Here is a 7,500-nt window from a genome sequence, read left to right on the forward strand (position 1 = left end):
GGGCCCTCGTAAGAGTGTTCGTCGGGGTAACCCAAAATGACCTGGAGACGCCGTCGGGAGATCCGGGGAGAGTTTTCTTTTCTGTATAAGCGTTCGAGTTCCCTGGAAACCTCTAGCAGGGAGATAGGGTTTGGAACGCGAAGAGCACCGCAGTTGCGGCGGTGTCCGGATCATCCCCTCGGACCTTGAAAATCCAGGAGAGGGCCACGTGGAGGTGTCGCGCCGGTTCGTACCCATATCCGCAGCAGGTCTCCAAGGTAAAGAGCCTCTAGTCGATAGATTAATGTAGGTAAGGGAAGTCGGCAAATTGGATCCGTAACTTCGGGATAAGGATTGGCTCTGAGGAGCGGGGCGTGTCGGGCTTGGTCGGGAAGCGGGTCTGGCTGACGTGCCGGGCCTGGGCGAGGTGAACGGCTCTCGTGGCTGGGATCCGAGCTCGGTCCCGTGCCTTGGCCTCCCGCGGATCTTCCTTGCTGCGAGGCTTCCGTGGCGTTTCCCATCGGTGCGGTCGTCCTCTTCGGCCGCCATTCAACGCTCAGCTCAGAACTGGCACGGACTAGGGGAATCCGACTGTCTAATTAAAACAAAGCATTGCGATGGCCCCCACGGGTGTTGACGCAATGTGATTTCTGCCCAGTGCTCTGAATGTCAACGTGAAGAAATTCAAAAAAGCGCGGGTAAACGGCGGGAGTAACTATGACTCTCTTAAGGTGAGTAAGTGGTCTAGTAGCTAGGGCGTCGGACTCATACCACAGAGATCCCCGGTTCAAGACCCGGCGGGGGGTAACCCCCCCGACCCCGATTTTCTTGTGGTGTGATGATGCCCCCCTGGCTCTAGATTACGGGAAAACCACTCGTGGAATTTTCCGGGGTTTCCCCGAATTTTCCCGGGTGTTTTTCCAAGTCGGTCCCCTCGCCCTCACGGGAACTCACCGCTTCACCTTCTACTGACGGAAGACTGGAGTAAAAGGGGGGGGTCGGCGCCAAGGGTCTTCAGGGTTGCCAGCCCAGTCGACCCGAATCCCCAGCCGGCCCACTAAGAAATAGAATAGCCTCGGATGACTATAGTGGACCGCCCACTGGCGGTTCACCCCCGGCGCAGCAGAGGAACCAAGCAGCGGACAACACACACCCATGCGACTCATGTGATAGGACCTTCACCACCAAAAGGGGTCTAGGAGTGCACCGAAGAAGGGCCCATCCCGAGGTCACGGACCAAGAACTGCCCACACAAACCAAGATCCGATGGACAACGGAGGAGACGAGATTGTTGGCCAGAGAGGAGGCCCGGCTTACGAAGGCTGGGGCGAGATTCCTCAACCAGGAATTGGTGAAAATATTCCGTAACAGAACGGTTGAATCCATTAAAGGACATAGGCGAACAACAGCCTACAAAAACCTCGTTCACCAATTCCTGGAGGAATACAACGAGGAACCAGCGCCCCAGCCTCCAAACCAGGTGGCACATCCACCTGCAACACAACAGCAAGCACGGGACCCTCTACTGGAGCATCTATTAAATCTCCCCACCATCAGCGGCAGCGAGTATTGTAGAGAAGAACTCCAAACGATAGTCGAAGAAGCAGCCACGAGAAGGAAGGACGACACATTGGAGTCGCTGGCTCTATACCTGCATCGGATCTACCCCCTTCCGAATACCGGGAACCGCGCCCGACGAAACAGAAACACCCCGCCCAAGCGCACTAGACGCCAACAGAGGCGTCATAACTACGCTCTAGCACAAGTGCGTTGGAAAAAGAACAGGGCAAGGTGTATAAGGGACATCTTGGAAGGAGTATCGTCTACCAGAGTACCAGGGCAACAAATAATGGAACCATACTGGACGGAGGTGATGCGGCAAAAATCAGGAGCATCCCCCGCAGTTGAAGTGCCACCAACAACTGCCACGTCAGTATGGATTCCAATCACCGAAGCGGACATCAGGGACGCCCTACCATCGATGGGCACCTCAGCGGGCCCCGACCAAGTAACCGCGCGGCAGCTGAGGGCCACACCGCTAGGCGTCCTTGCGAGAATCTTTAACATCATAATGATGTGCCGCAAATTGCCTAAACACCTCAACAAGGCAAGGACGATATTCCTCCCCAAGAACGATGCAGCTACGGAGCCAGCCGACTTCAGACCGATCACCATCCCGTCCGTATTGGTCAGATGCCTCCACCGTATTCTGGCCGCCCGACTGGCAAAAGCCATCAATATTGATGAACGCCAGAGGGCATTCAGGAATACGGACGGGTGCAACGACAACACCTTTCTCCTCGACGCGATCTTGAAGCACCACCACAGTAGTTTCAGGAACCTGTACCTGGCTTCGATCGACGTCCGGAAGGCCTTCGATTCAATATCGCACGCCGCTCTATCAGCAGTCATGGAAACCATGGGAGTCCCCAATGAAATGACCGAGTACATCACCGCAACATACAACGACGGCACCACGACACTGGAAGGCGAGAGTTGGAAATCCTCCCCCATAACACCGGGTAGGGGAGTCAAACAAGGTGATCCACTCTCGCCGACCATATTCAACATGGTCACCCACCTCCTCCTACAGAGACTGTCCCCGGACATAGGCTGTAGGATAGGAGGTGAGTGTATCAAAGCAGCCGCCTTCGCAGACGACATCATTCTCTTCGCCGAAACGCCCCGAGGATTGCAGAACTTGGTCGACACAACTGGATCCTTTCTTCGACAATGTGGGATGGACATCAATCCAGGGAAATGTCTAACCATTGGCATTAAAGCCAATGGCCACATTAAGAAGACAGCAGTTGATGTCGATACCAAGTTCTACCACGACCAACAGCAACTTCGGACTTTGAAGCGAGGGGAAGAACTGAAATACCTGGGGATCAAATTCACCGCCCAGGGCAGAGCACGATGTCGGCCGCACGAAGTGATCGGACCAGGACTGGCCTGCCTTGCCAAAGCGCCCCTCAAGCCACAACAGAGACTGTACGCATTGCGCACAGGTCTTATACCCCGGGTGTACTACCACCTAGCACTCGGGGATATAACGATAGGGACGCTCAGGAAAGTCGACATGATGATCCGAGCGTCCGTGCGCAAGTGGCTAAATCTCCCACACGACGTGCCAACCGCATACATACACGCGGACATCAGGGACGGAGGACTTGGCATCCCCTCCCTACGATGGTTGGCACCTATGTTGAGACTGGGAAGATTGCGAGCGCTTCGGCAAGACCATGACCAATTCCGAAACGATCCAACGGACGCCTTCCTGGACAACGAAATCACTAAGTGCCTACGACGACTCAAGGACGGCGACGCGGTGATAACGGAATCGGCTCACATTGGGGACCTCTGGAGGAAACGACTACACTCTTCCATCGACGGACGTGGGCTGATAGGTTCAAGGGAAACTCCACAACAACACGCGTGGATTGGAGATGGTACCCGACTCCTGACGGGCAAGGACTTCATCAACTTCACGAGAACCAGGATAGCAGCACTCCCCACACGATCCAGGACAACAAGAGGGAGGCAAGCTGACCGCTACTGCAGAGCAGGATGCTCCGCACTTGAAACCCTGAACCACGTCGTTCAACACTGCCATCGTACGCACGGGATGCGTATTCGCAGGCACGATGCCATTGTTGCCTACACAGCTAGGAACCTCCGACATCAAGGTTACCAAGTCCAAACGGAACCAACATACCTTACGGACGAAGGTATACGGAAACCGGACTTGGTCGCGACAATGGGTAGAACGACGCTGGTCTTAGACGCACAAGTGGTCAGCGAACAAACAGACCTGGACGGGGCGCACCAGAGAAAGACCCACTACTATTCCGACAACGCCAGCCTCACAGCTGGAATCAAGAAAAAAGAACAGAGCTCTGACGTACGCCACCTGTCCATTACGATCTCGTGGAGGGGAGTATGGAGTCCTAAGTCCGCTCAGGGGTTACTCAACTTGGGTATCATACGGAAGAAGGAACTCAAGGTTCTCTCCACCAGGGCCATCATGGGAACATTGGCCGCCTTCAACATGTACTCCAGAATTACAACGGTTAGGCGCGTGGGGGTGGGTTAGAAATTGTAAGGTCCCTCTGAATATTGTGCTACCTCATAAGGTATAAGTATTCCCTAGTTATATGATTGTACGATTTCAAGTAATAAAGGAATAAATTTTTTTAGCCAAATGCCTCGTCATCTAATTAGTGACGCGCATGAATGGATTAACGAGATTCCCATCTGTCCCTATCTACTTTGTAGGTGCTCCGGCCAAAAGGAGCCCGCGGATCATCGTCTTCGACGTCCCACGGGCCCAGGAGGACAACAAGGAGACGACGGACGCTATCCTGCAGCAGAACTTAAGTAAGGAGGAAGCGGCCAGCCTCTCAAAGGAAATAAAATTGGTCTATAAGAGTGGCGATAAGACTAGAGACCGATGCAACTTAATCTTCGAGGTCTCTAAGCGAGCCAGGGACCTTTTAGTTCCAAAAGAGAGGCTGTACGTGGGTTGGAGCTGCTGCAGGGTACGCGACCACGTGAACGTGACCAGGTGCTATAAGTGCCAAGGGTACGGCCACCCTGCGAAATTCTGCAAGGCCGAGAAGGAGACTTGCGGCCACTGCGCGGAGACGGGGCACGGCTTCAAGACCTGCCCGAAGAAGGAAAAGCCGGCCAACTGCGTAAACTGCATTAGGGGTAAGAAACCCTCCTCCCATTGCGTCACCAGCAAGGACTGCCCCGCGTATGTAGCCGCCATAAATCAGTCGCTTTCCCGAACTGACTATGGTTATTAGGCCCTCACCTAAAAATATCCCCGACATTAGGATACTGCAGCTGAACATGAGACGTTCAGCTGCAGTTACCGGAGAGGTCCGCGAGCTCATCGCTCAGAAGCGGCTAGACGTCCTGCTATTGCAGGAGGCATACGTCAGCCAACTGGGCGCGCGATACAAAATTAGCGGTCTAGGGTCCGGAGTGAGGTTGGCAGCAGCCGAACCACAACCCCCGTGGGCGGCTGTTGCGGTCTGCAACCCCAACTTCGATATGGTCTTCGTCTCGCAGCTCAGCAACTCCCACTGCGTCTGTGCGGAAGTGCTAGCACCCGGCTTTTCATTTTACGCGGTGTCGTGCTATTTTCAGCACAGCGACGAAATTGAAAAGCACCTCAGCCACCTCGAGAAGGTGTTCTGCGCACTGAGGGGGAAGAGACTCCTAGTTTCGACAGACGCCAACGCGCAATCCTCGCTCTGGAGCCCTCGGGGCACAGACGAGAAAGGAGCTCAATTCGAGACTCTGATCGCAGCGTTTGGCATGAACGTTGTGAACGACGCAGCTCAACCACCAACCTTCTGGACGCCAACGGGCTCGTCTTACATCGACGTGACCCTGGCGTCACCCTCCATGTCTCCGTTCATCAGGAGCTGGACAGTAAGAAGTGCGTGGACGACCAGCGACCACAACGCTGTTGACATCAGGCTGCAGGCACCTAGAGCCGCGACGGGGAATCGCAGCGTCGCAAACTCTCGGTTCGACACCCGTCGAGCCGACTGGGAGCGATTCTCCGAGACCCTGTCCGATCTTTCACGGTCGAGGCTCGAAGTCCTGAGCCTGGAGTCGGCGGAGGAAACAATAGGGATGGCTGAAACGCTCACAGACATCATTAAAGATGCCTGCACCGCGTCGATGCCAATAAAGCGTAGGTTTAGGAAGTCCAACCCATGGTGGACGAAAGAGCTCACAGTCATGAAGAAGGCTGTCTACCGACGGAGACGTGCCTTCCAGAAGGAAAGAGATGAGTCCTCACGCCTCCAAAAACTGCTGGAGTACCGCACTTCGTTGCGGAACTACAGCAGAGAGGTGAAGAGGGCGAAACTCGAAAGTTGGCGAAACTTTGTATCGTCGTACGGGAACACGGAGCCTTGGGGCATCGTGTACAAGCTGCAAGCGAACAAGCTCCGTGTCGAGAGGGTGATCAGCACCCTCCGGCGAGGCAACGAAAACACCATGAGCGCGATAGAGACCGCCAACACGCTTCTGGAAGCACACGTCCCGGACGACCGGCCGGAAGATGACACGCCCGAGCAGCGAGAGACTAGAGAGAACGCGCGAGTCGCGTCAAACACCGCGGACGCCTCTCCGTTTTCACCGGACGAGGTCGCGGGAGCGATTCGCACGTTCAGAAACGACAAGGCACCAGGACCGGACCTTATCGAGGTCCGAGTGCTGAAGGCCGCCTCGAAAGTAGTGTTAGGACAATTAGTTCGCCTATTCAACGGGTGCCTTCGTTGGGGCGTCTTTCCCCCCACCTGGAAGGAGGGCTCCCTCAGAGTGCTCCTGAAGGGAGAGGGCAAGGACGTGAAGGACCCGAAGTCCTACCGACCGATCTGTCTCCTCTCCGTCGTAGGAAAAACCTTCGAGAAGCTCCTTAAGAGCCGACTCGACCAGACGGCGATGGCAACGGGACGCATCTCCAGCAGACAGTACGGCTTCATGCGCGGAAAGTCGACTGAAGATGCAATTGTCGAGCTGCGCCGCATGGTTGATGCCTCAGAGCATCGGCATGTGATAGCGCTGCTATTCGACATTTCCGGAGCCTTCGACAACGTCTGGTGGCCCTTAGTGTTGAAGAGTCTTAGGGACCGAGACTGCCCACGCAACGTCTTCGAGGTAGTCTCCAACTACTTCGAGGACCGCAAAGTCAGCCTCACCGTCGGAACGGAAGGAGTCTCCAAGCGCGCGACGAGGGGGTGCCCACAAGGCTCCGTCCTCGGCCCGGCGTGTTGGAACCTGATGTTCGACGATCTCCTGAGGTCTCTCGAGGCCTCAGTCGAGAATAGATTCGTCGCCTACGCGGACGACCTCATCGTCCTCGTGGGCGGAAACTGCCGTAGAGACCTAGAGATCGAAGGTCAACGAGTTGTTGACCTGATCCTAGGTTGGTGCAAATCAGCTAAGTTAGAGATCTCCGAGAAAAAATCCGAGGCGATTGTCCTGCGCAGCGGATACATCGAGAGAGATAGGATAGGCCGACGGGGAGGATCGCGCCCAGACCGAAAACGCAAGGCAGTCCGCGCTTCCAAACTAGATTTAACAAAAAGGCCACCGACCATTCGGATCGGAAATAAGCCCCTAGGATTCAAACCTTCCGTCAAGTACCTCGGCGTCCACTTTGATAGAGGCATGGGTGTTCGAACCCATTGCAACTACATAAGTGACAAGGTCGGCTCGCTCTTCGCGAAGCTGGGTAGACTGGCAAGATGTGGATGGGGGCTCCGCTTCGGAGCACTCTCCGCCGTGTATCGCGGGGTTTTCATCCCGGTGGCAACGTACGCTGCTGCCGGGTGGGCCGACCGGTGCACGGAGGGGGAGCTCAGAGTGCTGAGAGCTGCACAGCGCCGCGCTCTCATCGCGATGACCGGCGCATACCGCAGGTCATCGTGGGACAGCGTGTGCGTGGTAGCCGGCGCCATACCCATCGACGTCAAGCTCAGGCAAACCAAAGCC

The 7,500-nt window shown here is 55.6% G+C and overlaps 1 pseudogene; it reads left to right on the top strand.

Annotated features, from left to right (window-relative positions):
• LOC143263529 (large subunit ribosomal RNA) overlaps positions 1-7,500 on the top strand; it is a 12,480-nt pseudogene that overhangs the window by 2,175 nt on the left and 2,805 nt on the right.

Source organism: Megalopta genalis, unplaced genomic scaffold, assembly GCF_051020955.1.
Source record: "Megalopta genalis isolate 19385.01 unplaced genomic scaffold, iyMegGena1_principal scaffold0700, whole genome shotgun sequence".
Classification (NCBI taxonomy): Eukaryota; Metazoa; Arthropoda; class Insecta; order Hymenoptera; family Halictidae; genus Megalopta; species Megalopta genalis.